The 16,882-nt window shown below is 39.9% G+C and overlaps 1 protein-coding gene across 1 annotated transcript in view; it reads left to right on the top strand.

The window, feature by feature from the left end:
- Positions 1–570: 570 nt before the first annotated feature.
- Positions 571–16,882, top strand: part of PRRT3 (proline rich transmembrane protein 3) — a 250,819-nt gene continuing 234,507 nt past the window's right edge. Inside the window, exons 1-2 of the mRNA XM_053720937.1 lie at positions 571–640; positions 2,635–2,771. The gene's annotated coding sequence lies outside the window, so the exon portion shown is untranslated. The remainder of the gene's footprint in view (positions 641–2,634; positions 2,772–16,882) is intronic.

The following is a 16,882-nucleotide window of genomic DNA, read 5'->3' on the forward strand; positions in this document are numbered from 1 at the left end:
CTTGGAGTGCACGGTTTTTGGCCTTTACAATTTACGAGGAGTGCTTCTACCATCCTCCTTTGCTGTATATATATATGTATATAGTATGTATACACAATAAATAGGTTCAAATGTGTATGCACAAAATTGGTATGGTATAAGTCCAGCAATAATCAAATATATATAATATATATATATATATATATATATATATATATATATATATATATATATATATATAATGGAAATATAATATAATCACACAATATATATGATGGGAATACCAGCTGCTAAGAATATAACTGCCAGAAGTGCGGGATATCCTTCCCAAGATATCCCTAAACGAGTTTTAAAAAGGAAAATCATTTCCAGCACATTTGTAATTTTGGTGTCAATAAGACCGTGAGAATATGATTCTGTGTTAATATTGGCAGATAGTTTCTGATTTGATGATTGCGACTGTGTTTGTTTTTTCATATTTTTTTATTTTTTGTTTTGAATAACAATAAACACAACGCTCCTTCACAGATAATTGCCCTCACTCACTGGTTTGGCAGATTTTTAATAAGTCTGTTATTGAAGAGAACAATCCGTACGTTAAGGATTCACATCTGAAACTAGTTACCACTTATTCACGGAGCAGCTGCAAAATAGTTACAAGGTATCACAGTTTATAAATATCTTCTGGTTGAAAAAAATGTGTTTTTGTACAGACAGTAAAAATTGTTTTCTTCGCTCGTTGTTTTCCAAATTTTACTTTCATATGTGTTTAAAGGGACATTGTACTATAAAATTGATTTCTGATGACTTTTTATACCAGCTGCAGAGTTTAACATGTACCGAAAATTGAACATTTATGTTTATTTTTTTTATGAAATAGCTGTGTTTGAACCCACAACCTTTTCAAATGTGATGTACATGCAGGGAGAGCAGACATCCTTATCTTGTATTCCCCTATGTATACACAATGACCTCCTTACACAAAAACAGGTGCAATTGAAATTAAATATTTTAAGATAAATATCTCAAACCCCTTCCCCCCACACAATGGAAATGTAAATTATTCTGATTTTTGTTTACATCATATTATTTTTATTATTATTATCGGTTATTTGTAGAGCGCAAACAGATTCTGCAGCGCTTTAAACATAGGCGGTATACAAGGTAGCAATTTTATGGATCAAATGGGTAGAGGGCTCTGCCTAGAGTCGCATTGTTGTAGTCAGCTCTTGTGAAGGTGATCTGCAAGCAGTTGGACTCTTAAAGGGAGAGTCTACCATATAATTGTTATTGTTTTAAAAGATAGATAATCCCTTTATTACCCATTTCCCAGTTTTGCATAACCAACACAGTTATATTAATATACTTTTTACCTCTGTGATTATCTTGTATCTAAGCCTCTGCAAACTGCCACTTTTTTCAGTTCTTTTGACAGACTTGCAGTCTAGCAATCAGTGCCTGCTCCCAGATAACTTCATGTGCACGAGCACAGTGTTATCTATATGAAAAATGTGAACTAACACCCTCTAGTGGTGAAAAACTGTTAAAATGCAATCTGAAAAGAGGTGGGCTTCAAGTTTTCAACTAAGAATACCAAAAGAACAAAACAAAATTGGTGATAAAAGTAAATTGGAAAATTGTTTAAAATTACATGCTCTATCTGAATCATGAAAGTTTATTTTGACATAGACTGTCCCTTTAAGCTTACATGCTAAGGGGGTTCAGGAGATAGCAATGGAGGAGAGGAACTGGCATAAAGAAAGGTTAGTGTAGGTTGTATGCATCCCTGAACAGTAGAGTCTTTAGGGAGTGCTTGAAGCTTTCAAAACTAGGGGAGAGTCTTGTGGAGCGAGGCAGAGAGTTCCACAAGATAGGAGCCAGTCTGAAGAAGTCCTGTAAACGGGAGTGTGAGGAGGTAACAAGAGAGGAGGAGAGTAAGAGGTCATGAGCAGAGCGAAGGGGACAGGAGGGAGAGTATCTGGAGACAAGGTCTGAGATATAGAGGGGAGCAGTGCAGTTCAGGAACTTTAAGGATGAGAGAGTGGATTAAAATCTTAGTTGTGTCTTTAGTGTAAGGAAATGTCTAATTTTAGAGATGTTCTAAAGAACCATTAAATACGATAGAATTGCATAATAAACAAATGCATAATAATAAAAAAAATAGCAAAAGCACCATTTAGATTTTTTTCTGACAAATGTTAAAGTTAATTTAATTTTCCTTCCCTCCTCCATCATGTGACAGCCATCAGCCAATTACAAAATGTATATACTATGAATTCTTGAACATGAAAGTGTGCATATACAAATATTGTGTTGTAATACTGGAAATGAATGGGAAAGGTTTTTAAATGGCATGCTCAATCTGAATCCTGAACGTTTCCAATTTAATTTAGTGTTCTTTTAAGTACGGACATTTTCAGTATAGGTGGGGATATAAGGCAAAACTTGTTTTTTCAAATGTCAAAATAAAGGTAAATGAGCTATCTGTAAACAATTTAATACACTCCAGCAAGTAAAGTGGATTGTTAGGAACAAATTAAAGGGGAGAACGTTTTAAAATACACTGTACCTTTAAAGGGACAGTAAAATCTTTGAAATTGTAATTTAAAATGCTTCATTATGTCTTTGCAATACATTTGTATTATTTATTTGCAGATTTTCCAATCCTGAATACTGAAAGAGCAGATGGCAGGCCTCACAATCCTAACATGGAGATCATGTTAACATAATGACAGTGGCAAATACTGCAAGCTCCAGATTTAAATAATTAGCTCTTCCAGATAAGAAACGTGGTAGGTGGAGTCTGACTATTGAAAACCAATTACAGCAAACAAGGTGTTAATCTACTCTAATACTGTTCAGACACTACTGATATGTTAATCTATTGTTAGAATGTAAAAAATATAATTGCAATGTGTTTAAAGATCACTTAAAGGGACTTAATACACTAGATTTTTCTTTGCATAAATGTTTTGTAGATGATTAATTTAGATTTAGCCCATACAGTTTAAAAAAAAAAAAAAAAAAAAACATAATTTATGCTTACCTGATAAATGTATTTCTCTTGTAGTGTATCCAGTCCACGGATCATCCATTACTTGTGTGATATTCTCCTTCCCAACAGGAAGTTGCAAGAGGATCACCCACAGCAGAGCTGCTATATAGCTCCTCCCCTCACTGCCATATCCAGTCATTCGACCGAAACAAGCCGAGAAAGGAGAAACCATAGGGTGCAGTGGTGACTGTAGTTTAATTAAAATTTAGATCTGCCTGAAAAGGACAGGGCGGGCCGTGGACTGGATACACTACAAGAGAAATAAATTTATCAGGTAAGCATAAATTATGTTTTCTCTTGTTAAGTGTATCCAGTCCACGGATCATCCATTACTTGTGGGATACCAATACCAAAGCTAAAGTACACGGATGATGGGAGGGACAAGGCAGGAACTTAAACGGAAGGAACCACTGCCTGTAGAACCTTTCTCCCAAAAACAGCCTCCGAAGAAGCAAAAGTATCAAATTTGGAAAATTTGGAAAAAGTATGAAGGGAAGACCAAGTTGCAGCCTTGCAAATCTGTGCAACAGAGGCCTCATTTTTAAAGGCCCAGGTGGAAGCCACAGCTCTAGTAGAATGAGCTGTAATCCTTTCAGGAGGCTGCTGTCCAGCAGTCTCATAGGCTAAACGGATTATACTCCGAAGCCAAAAAGAAAGAGAGGTTGCCGAGGCCTTCTGACCTATCCTCTGTCCAGAGTAAACAACAAACAGGTTAGATGTTTGGCGAAAATCTTTAGTAGCCTGTAAGTAAAACTTTAAGGCACGGACTACGTCTAGATTATCTAAAAGATGTTCCTTCTTTGAAGAAGGATTAGGACATAATGATGGAACAACAATCTCTTGATTGATATTCTTGTTAGAAACCACTTTAGGTAAAAACCCAGGTTTTGTACGCAGAACAACTTTATCTGAATGAAAGATCAGATAAGGAGAATCACAATGTAAGGCAGATAACTCCGAGATTCTTCGAGCCGAGGAAATAGCCATCAGAAAAAGAACTTTCCATGAAAGAAGTTTAATATCAATAGAATGAAGGGGTTCAAATGGAACCCCTTGAAGAACTTTAAGAACCAAGTTTAAGCTCCATGGAGGAGCAACAGGTTTAAACACAGGCTTAATTCTAACTAAAGCCTGACAAAATGCCTGAACGTCTGGATCTTCTGCCAGACGCTTGTGTAAAAGAATAGACAGAGCAGAAATCTGTCCCTTTAAAGAACTAGCTGATAATCCTTTGTCCAAACCCTCTTGGAGGAAGGACAATATCCTGGGAATCCTAACCCTACTCCATGAGTAATTCTTGGATTCACACCAATGAAGATATTTACGCCATATCTTGTGGTAAATTTTCCTGGTGACAGGCTTTCGTGCCTGTATTAAGGTATCAATTACTGACTCGGAGAAGCCACGCTTTGATAAGATCAAGCGTTCAATCTCCATGCAGTCAGTCTCAGAGAAAGTAGATTTGGATGATTGAAAGGACCTTGTATTAGAAGGTCTTGTCTCAGAGGCAGAGTCCATGGTGGAAAGGATGACATGTCCACTAGGTCTGCATACCAGGTCCTGCGTGGCCACGCAGGCGCTATCAATATCACCGATGCTCTTTCCTGTTTGATTTTGGCAATCAGACAAGGGAGCAGAGGAAACGGTGGAAACACATAAGCCAGGTTGAAGAACCAAGGCGCTGCTAGAGCATCTATCAGTGCCGCTTCTGGGTCCCTGGACCTGGATCCGTAACAAGGAAGCTTGGCATTCTGGCGAGACGCCATGAGATCCAATTCTGGTTTAACCCAACGGAGAACAAATTGAGCAAACACGTCCGGATGGAGTTCCCATTCCCCCGGATGAAAAGTCTGACGACTTAGAAAATCCGCCTCCCAGTTCTCTACACCTGGGATATGGATCGCTGACAGGTGGCAAGAGTGAGTCTCTGCCCAGCGAATTATCTTGGAAACTTCTGACATCGCTAGGGAACTCCTGGTTCCCCCTTGATGGTTGATGTAAGCCACAGTCGTGATGTTGTCCGACTGAAATCTGATGAACCTCAGTGTTGCTAGCTGAGGCCAAGCCAGAAGAGCATTGAATATTGCTCTTAACTCCAGAATATTTATTGGGAGGAGTTTCTCCTCCTGAGTCCATGAACCCTGAGCCTTCAGGGAGTTCCAGACTGCACCCCAACCTAGAAGGCTGGCATCTGTTGTTACAATTGTCCAATCTGCGAAAGGTCATACCCTTGGACAGATGGGCCCGAAATAACCACCAGAGAAGAGAATCTCTGGTTTCCTGATCCAGATTTAGTAGAGGGGACAAATCTGTGTAATCCCCATTCCACTGACTGAGCATGCATAATTGCAGCGGTCTGAGATGCAGGCGCTCGAATGGCACTATGTCCATCGCCGCTACCATTAAGCCGATTACTTCCATGCACTAAGCCACCGTGGGGGCGCGGAATGGAGTGAAGAACACGGCAAGCATTTAGAAGTTTTGATAACCTGGACTCCGTCAGGTAAATTTTAATTTCTACAGAATCTATTAGAGTCCCTAGGAAGGAAAACCTCGTGAGAGGAGATAGAGAACTCTTTTCTTCGTTCACTTTCCACCCATGCAACCTCAGGAATGCCAGAACTATCTCTGTATGAGATTTGGCAATTTGAAAGCTTGACGCCTGTATCAGGATATTGTCCAGGTAAGGAGCCACCGCTATGCCTCGCGGTCTTAGGACCGCCAGAAGTGAGCCCAGAACCTTTGTAAAAATTCTTGGGGCTGTAGCCAACCCGAATGGAAGAGCTACAAATTGGTAATGCCTGTCTAGAAAGGCAAACCTCAGGAACTGATGATGATTCTTGTGAATCGGAATGTGAAGGTAGGCATCCTTTAAGTCCACTGTGGTCATGTACTGACCCTCTTGGATCATGGGTAAAATGGTTCGAATAGTTTCCATCTTGAATGATGGAACTCTGAGGAATTTGTTTAGGATCTTTAAATCCAAAATTGGTCTGAAGGTTCCCTCTTTTTTGGGAACCACAAACAGATTTGAATAAAACCCCTGTCCTTGTTCCGTCTGCGGAACTGGATGGATCACTCCCATTAAAAGGAGATCTTGTACGCAGCTTAGGAATTCCTCTTTCTTTATCTGGTTTGCAGATAATCTTGAAAGGTGAAATCTCCCTTGTGGAGGAGAAGCTTTGAAGTCCAGAAGATATCCCTGAGATATGATCTCCAACGCCCAGGGATCCTGAACATCTCTTGCCCACGCCTGGGCGAAGAGAGAGAGTCTGCCCCCTACTTGATCCGTTGTCAGATAGGGGGCCGCTCCTTCATGCTGTCTTAGAGGCAGCAGCAGGCTTTCTGGCCTGCTTGCCCTTGTTCCAGGACTGGTTAGGTTTCCAGGCCTGCTTGGATTGAGCAAAAGTTCCCTCTTGTTTTGAAGCAGAGGAAGTTAATGCTGCACCTGCCATGAAATTTCGAAAGGCACGAAAATTAGACTGTTTGGCCTTTGATTTTGCCCTGTCCTGAGGAAGGGTATGACCCTTACCTCCAGTAATGTCAGCAATAATTTCTTTCAAACCAGGCCCAAATATTTCTGCCCCTTGAAAGGAATGTTGAGTAATTTAGACTTTGAAGTCACATCAGCTGACCAGGATTTGAGCCATAGCGCCCTACGCGCCTGGATGGCGAATCCGGAATTCTTAGCCGTTAGTTTAGTCAAATGAACAATGGCATCAGAAACAAATGAGTTAGCTAGCTTAAGAGTTCTAAGCTTGTCAACAATTTCAGTCAATGGAGCTGTATGGATGGCCTCTTCCAGGGCCTCAAACCAGAATGCCGCCGCAGCAGTGACAGGCACAATGCATGCAAGGGGCTGTAAAATAAAACCTTGTTGAATAAACATTTTCTTAAGGTAACCCTCTAATTTTTTATCCATTGGATCTGAAAAAGCACAACTGTCCTCAACTGGGATAGTGGTACGCTTTGCTAAAGTAGAAACTGCTCCCTCCACCTTAGGGACAGTCTGCCATAAGTCCCGTGTAGTGGCATCTATTGGAAACATTTTTCTAAATATAGGAGGTGGGGAAAAGGGCACACCGGGCCTATTCCACTCCTTACTAATAATTTCTGTAAGCCTTTTATGTATTGGAAAAACATCAGTACTCACCGGCACTGCATAGTATTTATCCAGCCTACACTATTTATCTGGCACTGCAATTGTGTCACAGTCATTCAGAGCAGCTAATACCTCCCCAAGCAATACACAGAGGTTCTCAAGCTTAAATTTAAAATTAGAAATCTCTGAATTAGGTCTCCCCGATTCAGAGACGTCACCCACAGACTGAAGCTCTCCGTCCTCAGGTTCTGCATATTGTGACGCAGTATCAGACATGGCTCTTACAGCATCTACGCGCTCTGTATCTCGTCTAACCCCAGAGCTATTGCGCTTGCCTCTAAATTCAGGCAATCTGGATAATACCTCTGACAGGGTATTATTCATGATTGCAGCCATGTCCTGCAAAGTAATCGCTATGGGCGTCCCTGATGTACTTGGCGCCATATTAGCGTGCGTCCCTTGAGCGGGAGGCGAAGGGTCCGACACGTGGAGAGAGTTAGTCGGCATAACTTTCCCCTCGACAGACCCCTCTGGTGACAATTCTTTTATAGATAAAGACTGATCTTTACTGTTTAAGGTGAAATCAATACATTTAGTACACATTCTCCTATGGGGCTCCACCATGGCTTTTAAACATAATGAACAAGTATCCTCTGTTTCAGACATGTTTGTACAGACTAGCAATGAGACTAGCAAGCTTGGAAAACACTTTAACCCCTTAATGACCGAGGACGTGCAGGGTACGTCCTCAAAAAAAAGGCAGTTAACGCCTGAGGACATACCCTGCACGTCCTCGGTGTGGAAAGCAGCTGGAAGCAATCCTGCTTGCTTCCAGCTGCTTTCCGGTTATTGCAGTGATGCCTCGATATGGAGGCATCCTGCAATAACCTTACATGGCCATCCGATGCAGAGAGAGCCACTCTGTGGCCCTCTCTGCACCGGACATCGATGGCCGGTATCGTTGGTGGGTGGGAGCCGACTTGGGAGGCGGGTGGGCGGCCATCGGTGTGCCGTGTGACGTTGAGGGGGGCGGGATCGGGGGCAGGACCGCCGGGGGCGCGCACGGACGCGCGCGCGTGCACGGAGGGTGGCGGGTGGGCGCGTGCACGGGGCGGGAGCGGGTGGGAACCGCTACACTACGGAAAATTAATAAAAAGTATAAAGTTAAAAGTGCCATAAGCACACAAAAAAAAAAGCACAAAAAGAGATCGTGGAGGGGTGGGGGGTTGGTTTTTGTGTGGGGGGAAGCTACACTACAGAAAAGTTAAAAAAATGTAAAACAAAAACCTTTTTTCTTCTAAACTGGGTACTGGCAGACAGCTGCCAGTACCCAAGATGGCGCCCATTAAGTTAGAGTGGGAGGGTTAGGAAGCTGTTTGGGGGGGATCAGTGAGGTTGGGGGCTAAGGGGGGATAGTACACAGCAGCATATGTAAGTATGCTTTAAAAAAAACACCAAAAAAACAAATATAGCTTTTATTTTAGTACTGGCAGACTTTCTGCCAGTACTTAAGATGGCGGGGACAATTGTGGGGTGGGGGAGGGAAGAGAGCTGTTTGGGAGGGATCAGGGGCTCCCTACAAGCTACCTAATTAACCCCTTCACTGCTAGCCATAATACACGTGTGATGCGCAGCGGCATTTAGCGGCCTTCAAAATACCAAAAAGCAACGCCAAAGCCATATATGTCTGCTATTTCTGAACAAAGGGGATCCCAGAGAAGCATTTACAACCATTTGTGCCATAACTGCACAAGCTGTTTGTAAATGATTTCAGTGAGAAACCTAAAATTGTGAAAAATTTAACGTTTTTTTTAATTTGATCGCATTTGGCGGTGAAATGGTGGCATGAAATATACCAAAATGGGCCTAGATCAATATTTGGGGTTGTCTACTACACTACACTAAAGCTAAAATTACCCCAAAAAGCTCCCTACATGCTCCCTAATTAACCCCTTCACTGCTGGGCATAATACACGTGTGGTGCGCAGTGGCATTTAGTGGCATTCTAATTACCAAAAAGCAACGCCAAAGCCATATATGTCTGCTATTTCTGAACAAAGGGGATCCCAGAGAAGAATTTACAACCATTTGTGCCATAATTGCACAAGCTGTTTGCAAATAATTTCAGTGAGAAACCTAAAGTTTGTGAAAAAATTTGTGAAAAAGTGAACGATTTTTTGTATTTAATCGCATTTGGCGGTGAAATGGTGGCATGAAATATACCAAAATGGGCCTAGATCAATACTTTGGGTTGTCTACTAAAAAAAATATATACATGTCAATGGATATTCAGAGATTCCTGAAAGATATCAGTGTTCTAATGTAACTAGCGCTAATTTTGAAAAAAAAAATGGTTTGGAAATAACAAAGTGCTACTTGTATTTATTGCCCTATAACTTGCAAAAAAAAGCAAAGAACATGTAAACATTGGGTATATCTAAACTCAGGACAATATTTAGAAACTATTTAGCATAGATGTTTTTTGGTGGTTGTAGATATGTAACAGATTTTGGGGGTCAAAGTTAGAAAAAGTGGGGTTTTTTTCAATTTTTCCTCATATTTTATAATTTTTTTATAGTAAATTATAAGATATGATGAAAATAATGGTATCTTTATAAAGTCCATTTAATGACGAAAAAAACGGTATATAATATGTGTGGGTACAGTAAATGAGTAAGAGGAAAATTACAGCTAAACACAAACACCGCAAAAATGTAAAAGTAGCCTTGGTCCCAAACGGACAGAAAATGGAAAAGTGCTATGGTCATTAAGGGGTTAAAGCAAGTTAACAAGCAATATAAAAAAATGTTACTGTGCCTTTAAGAGAAACAAATTTTGACAAAATTTGAAATAACAGTGAAAAAAGGCAGTTACACTAACAAAAAGTTTACAGTGTATGTAACAAGTCAGCAGAGCATTGCACCCACTTGCAAATGGATGATTAACCCCTTAATAACAAAAACAGAATAATAAATGACAAAAACGTTTTTTAAACACAGTCACAACAACTGCCACAGTCTACTGTGATTGTTACCCTCCTCAAACATGACTTTGAAGCCTTTTGAGCCCTTCAGAGATGTCCTGTATCATGCAGAGGGAAGCTGAATGTCTCTGTCAGTATTTTTATCTGCACAGAAAAGCACTAAAATAGTCCCTTCCCACTCATATTGCAACAGTGGAAAGCCTGTTACTAGGCAAAAATCAAGCCAGCCATGTGGAAAAAAACTAGGCCCCAATAAGTTTTGTCACCAAACATATATAAAAACGATTAACATGCCAGCAAATGTTTTATATTACACTTTTATAAGAGTATGTATCTCTGTTAATAAGCCTGATACCAGTCGATATCACTGCATTTAAGGCTTAACTTACATTAATCCGGTATCAGCAGCATTTTTCTAGCAAATTCCATCCCTAGAAATATGTTAACTGCACGCCATTCCCCCTCTGAAGTTACCTCACTCCCCAGAATATGTGAGAACGGCAGTGGATCTTAGTTACTTCTGCTAAGATCATAGAAATCACAGGCAGATTCTTCTTCTAGTTAAAAAACTAACTATAATACACCACTCTCCTCTTACTACGTCCATCTTTGTTGAGAGTTGCAAGAGAATGACTGGATATGGCAGTGAGGGGAGGAGCTATATAGCAGCTCTGCTGTGGGTGATCCTCTTGCAACTTCCTGTTGGGAGGTAGAATATCCCACAAGTAATGGATGATCCGTGGACTGGATACACTTAACAAGAGAAATACAGTTTTGCTTATTTTAAAATAACATTGCTCTGATTTTCAGACTCCTAACTAAGCCCCAAAGTTTTAGGAGAATACTGACGTATACCTACTCCAGCTTGATCCTGTTTGTGTAAAGGGTCCTTTCATATGCAAAGGAAGGGGGAAGGGGGAGTGTCTGTTATTTGCCACTTGCAGTGGGCTTTCCAGCTACCTTTTAAACAGTGCTAAACTGGAAGCTTCTAAGTTTTTAAACGGTTCTATACTGGATTTGTATATCAGTATCTGCGTATTATTCTTTATAGTAGTGTCTATTACATGCAGTTATATGAAAATTGGTGTATACTGTCCCTTTAATACATATTCTGCTTACACTACAATGGAGCCTTCTAACTCTTGCCTCTAGCATGCACATCTATTATTAAAAAGGACATGAAACCCAGTTATTTTTTTCTTTCATGATTCAGATAGAACCTACAATTTTAAACAACTTTCCAATGTATTTCTATTATAAAATGTTCTTTATTTTCTTGTTATCCTTTGTTGAAAAGCAGGAAGGTAAATTCAAGAGTGTGCACTATATGGCAGCAGTTTTGCAAGAATGTTATACATCAGCAAGAGCACTAGATGGCAGCACTATTTCCTGTCACCTAGAGCTGCAGAAAAGTGCATGATGCCAATCTAGATATCTCTTCAGCAAAGAGTAACACGAGAACAAAGCGAATTTGATAATAGAAGTAACTTGGAAACTTTTTTTTAAATTGTATTCTCTATCTGAAAAATGAAAGAAAAAATGTGGGTTTCATGCCCCTTTAAAAAAACATTTATTTACTTTCAGCCAGATTACGAGTTTTGCATTATGGCTGGCTCGATAATAACTTGCAAGTTATTTCCACCGCTTACCTCCCTATAGCGCTGCTATTTAAGGTTTTCCAAAAACCTGCGTTAGCGGGCAATATGGTTGCGTTGAGCTCCATACCGCACACAAATACCAGCGCTGCTTTGAGCTGGTTTTAACGTGCTCGTGCATGATTTTCCCATAGACATCAATGGGGAGAGCCAGCTAAAAAAAAGCCTAACAACTGCAATAAAGGAGCTTAAAGCTCCGTAATGCAGCGCCATTGTTTCCTATGGGGAAAGAAAAGTTATGTTTACACCCAACACCCTAACATAAACCCTGAGTCTAAACACCCCTAATCTGCCGCCCCCGACATCGCCGCAACCTACATAAATGTATTAACCCCTAATCTGCCGCCCCCAACACTATACTAAAGTTATCAGCCCCTAAACCTCTGGCCTCCCACATCACTAACACTAAATAAATATATTAACCCCTAAACCTAACCCTAACCCTAACTCTAACTTTAATATAATTAAAATAAATCTAAATAAAAATTACTATCATTACCTAGCTAATTCCTATTTAAAACTAAATACTTACCTATAAAATAAACCCTAAGCTAGCTACAATATAACTAATAGTTACATTGTATCTATCTTAGGGTTTATTTTTATTTCACAGCTAAGTTTGTATTTATTTTAACTAGGTAGACTAGTTAGTAAATAGTTATTAACTATTTAATAACTACCTAGTTAAAATAAATACAAATTTACCTGTAAAATAAAACCTAACCTGTCTTACACTAACACCTAACATTACACTACAATTAAATAAATTACATGAATTAATTAAATACAATTAACTAAATTACAAAAAAAATAAACACTAAATTACACAAAATAAAAAAGAAATTATCAAATATTTAAACTAATTACACCTAATCTAATAGTCCTATCAAAATAAAAAAGCCCCCCCAAAATAAAAAAAAACCCTAGCCTAAACTAAACTGCCAATGGCCCTTAAAAGGGCCTTTTGCAGGGCATTGCCCCAAAGAAATCAGCTCTTTTACCTGTAAAAAAAAAATGCAAACAACCCCCCAACATTAAAACCCACCACCCACACAACCAATCCCCCCAAATAAGAGAATGAAGAAAACTTGATAATAGGTGTAAATTAGAAAGTTGCTAAAAATTGCATACTCAATGTGAATCACAAAAGAAAAAAATTTGGTTCAGTGTCCATTTAAGGTTTAATTAAAGAAGTCTTTTGCAGTCAAGGGGGTTTAAAGCATCAGCTCTTTCAAGCTCAAGGTCCCACATCAGGGCATGGGCATCCGCAGAAATTTTTCCCGGGAGGGGGGGAGCTTAGATATAAGGCAGAGCTTAAAAATCTCAAGCTTAAAAATATTTTTTGGGGGGACTGCAATATGATGAGAAAATATTTTATTTACAACACACACACACATCATATAAAAAGTCTGTCACTTGCAAGCACACAGCTAGATTAATAGCAAAATAATAGGGTTAGTTACAACAAAATTGTGATAGCCCAGGACCACATCAAAGTCTCTTCCTCCCTGGGTCCATAACATACTGCCACACAATGCATGCCTTCAAATAACACACTGAGATACAAACAAAGGTGACAAAGGCCTTTTGTAATTTATCTAGACACATACAAAATACAGAAATGGACTGCACTTTCAAACCGGACTGGGTGCACATCCCATGCCACTTGAAAACTCACAACCCTGGGTACTCTTCAGCACTCAGACAGCTGCACAATTCCCAACAACTCAGTTAACCCCAGACCAGCCTGCAAGCACACTGCTAGAGGAGTAAGGTTTATTTTAAAAGCAAAATAGAAGAGTAAGGTTTAATCTAGATGTGTAATTGCAAAAGGGTGCTTGACTTTTTATCTGTAGCAAAATTTCAAGAGGGGGGCAAGTGTCCCCCTTGACCCCTCTGCCCCCATCTGGATGCCCATGTTTCAGATGCTTCAAGGGTTACACTTAGGTTGCTGGAAATTATATGAGGTTGCCCTTCCATCTAATATTTAGCAGACAAGGGGTTAAATTCAGTACAGATGCTGGTAGTGTCATGTAATCAAACCTGCTAAAGAGATACTGAGAAACTTTACTAATGCAGGTGTTAAAGGTACTAATAAGAATATCACATTAAATCAAGTGACAAGCTGCAGCCCTTGATCTTGTTCAGTTAGGACTAACTTTAATAAGATTGTGCACTGCATTATTTTTTTCTTAATGGAAATATTTATGTTCTTTCTCTCTAACCCCCAACCAAATGTATCAAGTCTTTGAATAGGTCTATCATTACAAATTAATACTTTGTGTGTGTGTGGGGGGGGGGGGGGGTTCATTAAAGTTAATATTGTTTTGTATTTTTATTATATATTTTATTTTACTTTTTAATGCCAACCAGTTTACTAAATCCAGTGACTATAGCATACGCTCTTGGCATTTATCATTGCACCAGCAGTTCTTGTGAACTGCTGGTGCAATACCGCCCCCAGCAGGGGGTGTAAATCAACCCAATCGTATTCGATCGGATTGATTTCTGTCCGCCGTCTCAGAGCAGGCGGACAGGTTATGGAGCAGCGGTCTCTGGCGAGCCTGAAGACTCGCAAGAAACCCGGGGCATCAAGCTCCGTTCGGAGCTTGATAAATAGACCCCTTAGTCTCAGTCCAGCCCTTTATACAAACAACATCACAAGAATAAAATGGAGAACAAAGCTTTTTACCTCTACACTTGCTGACTTTTCCAATTTCCTTAAGTCTAGGACTATAGAAAAAGAAATCTAGTATATTTAAAGCCAGATCTTGAAATAGATCTACTGATTTTAGGTGACAGTTCCCCTTTGAACTATTATTTGATGGATTGCCTCTGAGATACTGTAAAAGAACCTCATGGAATAGCAGTGTTGCTCTTGGTTGTATAAAATCTGTTTTAGATTCAGAGCTATAAACAATTGTTTTCAGAAATGTTTCAGGAAGACCACATCATGTCTGCAATGTCTTTTGTTTATTATATTCTCATAACTTTGGCTTTCGCCTTCAGGAAATAAAAGAGCAGGATCATAACGGTTCCTCTGTCATGTTACATTTTTATCGGGTTTGGGTTATAAAGTTTTGTAATTCAGAAGAACATGAAAGTCAAAATTAAACTTTCAAGGCTTAGAAAAAGAATGCAATTTTAAAGGGACAGTCTAGTCCAAAATAAACGTTCATGATTCAGATAGGGCAGCTAGCTGTTGAAAAGCATACCTAGGCAGGATCAGGAGGTGCTGAAAAGCAAACCTAGGCAGGCTCAGGATCTGCTGAAAAGTATACCTAGGCAGGCTCAGGAGCTGTTGAAAAGCATACCTAGGCTGACTCAGGAGATGCTAAAAAGCATACCTAGGCAGGCTCAGGATCTGCTGAAAAGTAAACCTAGACAGGCTCAGGAGCTGCTGAAGAGCATACCTAGGCAGGCTCAGGAGCTGCTGAAAAGCATACCTAGGCAGGCTCAGGAACTGCTGAAAAGCATACCTAGGCAGGTTCAGGTGCTGCTGAAAAGCATACCTAGGCAGACTCAGAAGCTACTGAAAAACATACCTAGGCAGGCTCAGGAGCTGCTGAAAAGCATACCTAGGCAGGCTCAGGAGATGCTGAAAAGCAAACCTAGGCAGGCTCAGGATCTGCTGAAAAGTATACCTAGGCAGGCTCAGGAACTGCTGAAAAGCATACCTAGGCAGGCTCAGGAGCTGCTGAAAAGCATACCTAGGCAGGCTCAGAGGCTACTGAAAAACATACCTAGGCAGGCTCAGGAGCTGCTGAAAAGCATATCTAGGCAGGCTCAGGAGCTGCTAAAAAAGTATACCTAGGCAGGCTCAGGAGCTGCTAAAAAAGTATACCTAGGCAGGCTCAGGAGCTGCTAAAAAGTATACCTAGGCAGGAACAGGAGCTGCTAAAAAGTATACCTAGGCAGGCTCAAGAGATGCTGAAAAACATACATAGGCAGGCTCAGGAGCTGCTGTAAAGTATAACAAGGCAGGCTCAGGAGCTGCTGAAAAGCATACCTAGGTAGGCTCAGGAGCTGCTGTAAAGTATACCTAGGTAGGCTCAGGAACTGCTGAAGAGCATAGCTAGGCAGGCTAAGGAGCTGTAATGCACTAATGGGTGATAGATGGTGATATGAATGCTTAAAATTTCAAACAGTTACAACCTTAGTTCATATAAACCTTGTATTGATTTAAATTTTATACACTATGGACTAGATTACAAGTGGAGCGCAAAATATCGTGTTCGCCTTGCTACAATGGAAGCCTCGTTCTCATGCTGTGAGACACGGCATGAGAACTAGAGCGGCAAAGGGGTAAGTCAAGCAGCAAATTGTAAATATATATGTATGTGTGTGTATATACACTTGTAATGGATGGTTATTTATCACGCACTCGCAAACAGGCAAATTTCTCCATTTGCAGGCGCGCTATAAATTAGCACTCCACTTGTAATCTAGCCCTAAATTAAGATGTCTTACTATACACAATTTATCTTTGATAATGTCATAGCTAGATGGTAAAACTGTACAACATTGCTGTTTAGATTTAAATGCTTTTTGTGTTTGCATATTCCCCACAATCTTTTAACTCATAATATGTGCACAAATAATATTACGTTTTTGTTTAAGGGAATATGAAACAGATACTGTATGACTCAGATAGAGCATGTCATTTGAAACACCTTTCTAATTTCTTTCTCTTTGTATCTTTTATTGAAAAGCAGGGATGTAAGCTTGGGAATGTGCATGTGTCTGGTGCACTATATGGGAGCAGTTTTGCAAGAATCTTATCCATATGCAAGATCCATAGATGGCAGCACTTTTCTTGTCATGTTGTGCTATATGTTTTGCTCCAGGCATCTACCTAGGTATCTCTTTAAAATAATAATAAATTGGGAATGAAGCAAATTTGATTATAGAAGTAAATTGGGAACTTTTTTTTTTTAAATTGTATGCTCTGTATGTCTGAATCACAAAAGAACATTATTGGGTTTCGTATCCCTTTAAGGCAGTGTCCTTGTTTCAACTCTATTATTATACCTATTGGCTCCAAATCTTTAGAACTAACTACAATTAAAGGGACAGTCAACACCAGCATTTTTGTTGTTTCAAAAGTT

Source organism: Bombina bombina, chromosome 7 (genome assembly GCF_027579735.1).
Source record: "Bombina bombina isolate aBomBom1 chromosome 7, aBomBom1.pri, whole genome shotgun sequence".
In the NCBI taxonomy this organism is placed as follows: domain Eukaryota; kingdom Metazoa; phylum Chordata; class Amphibia; order Anura; family Bombinatoridae; genus Bombina; species Bombina bombina.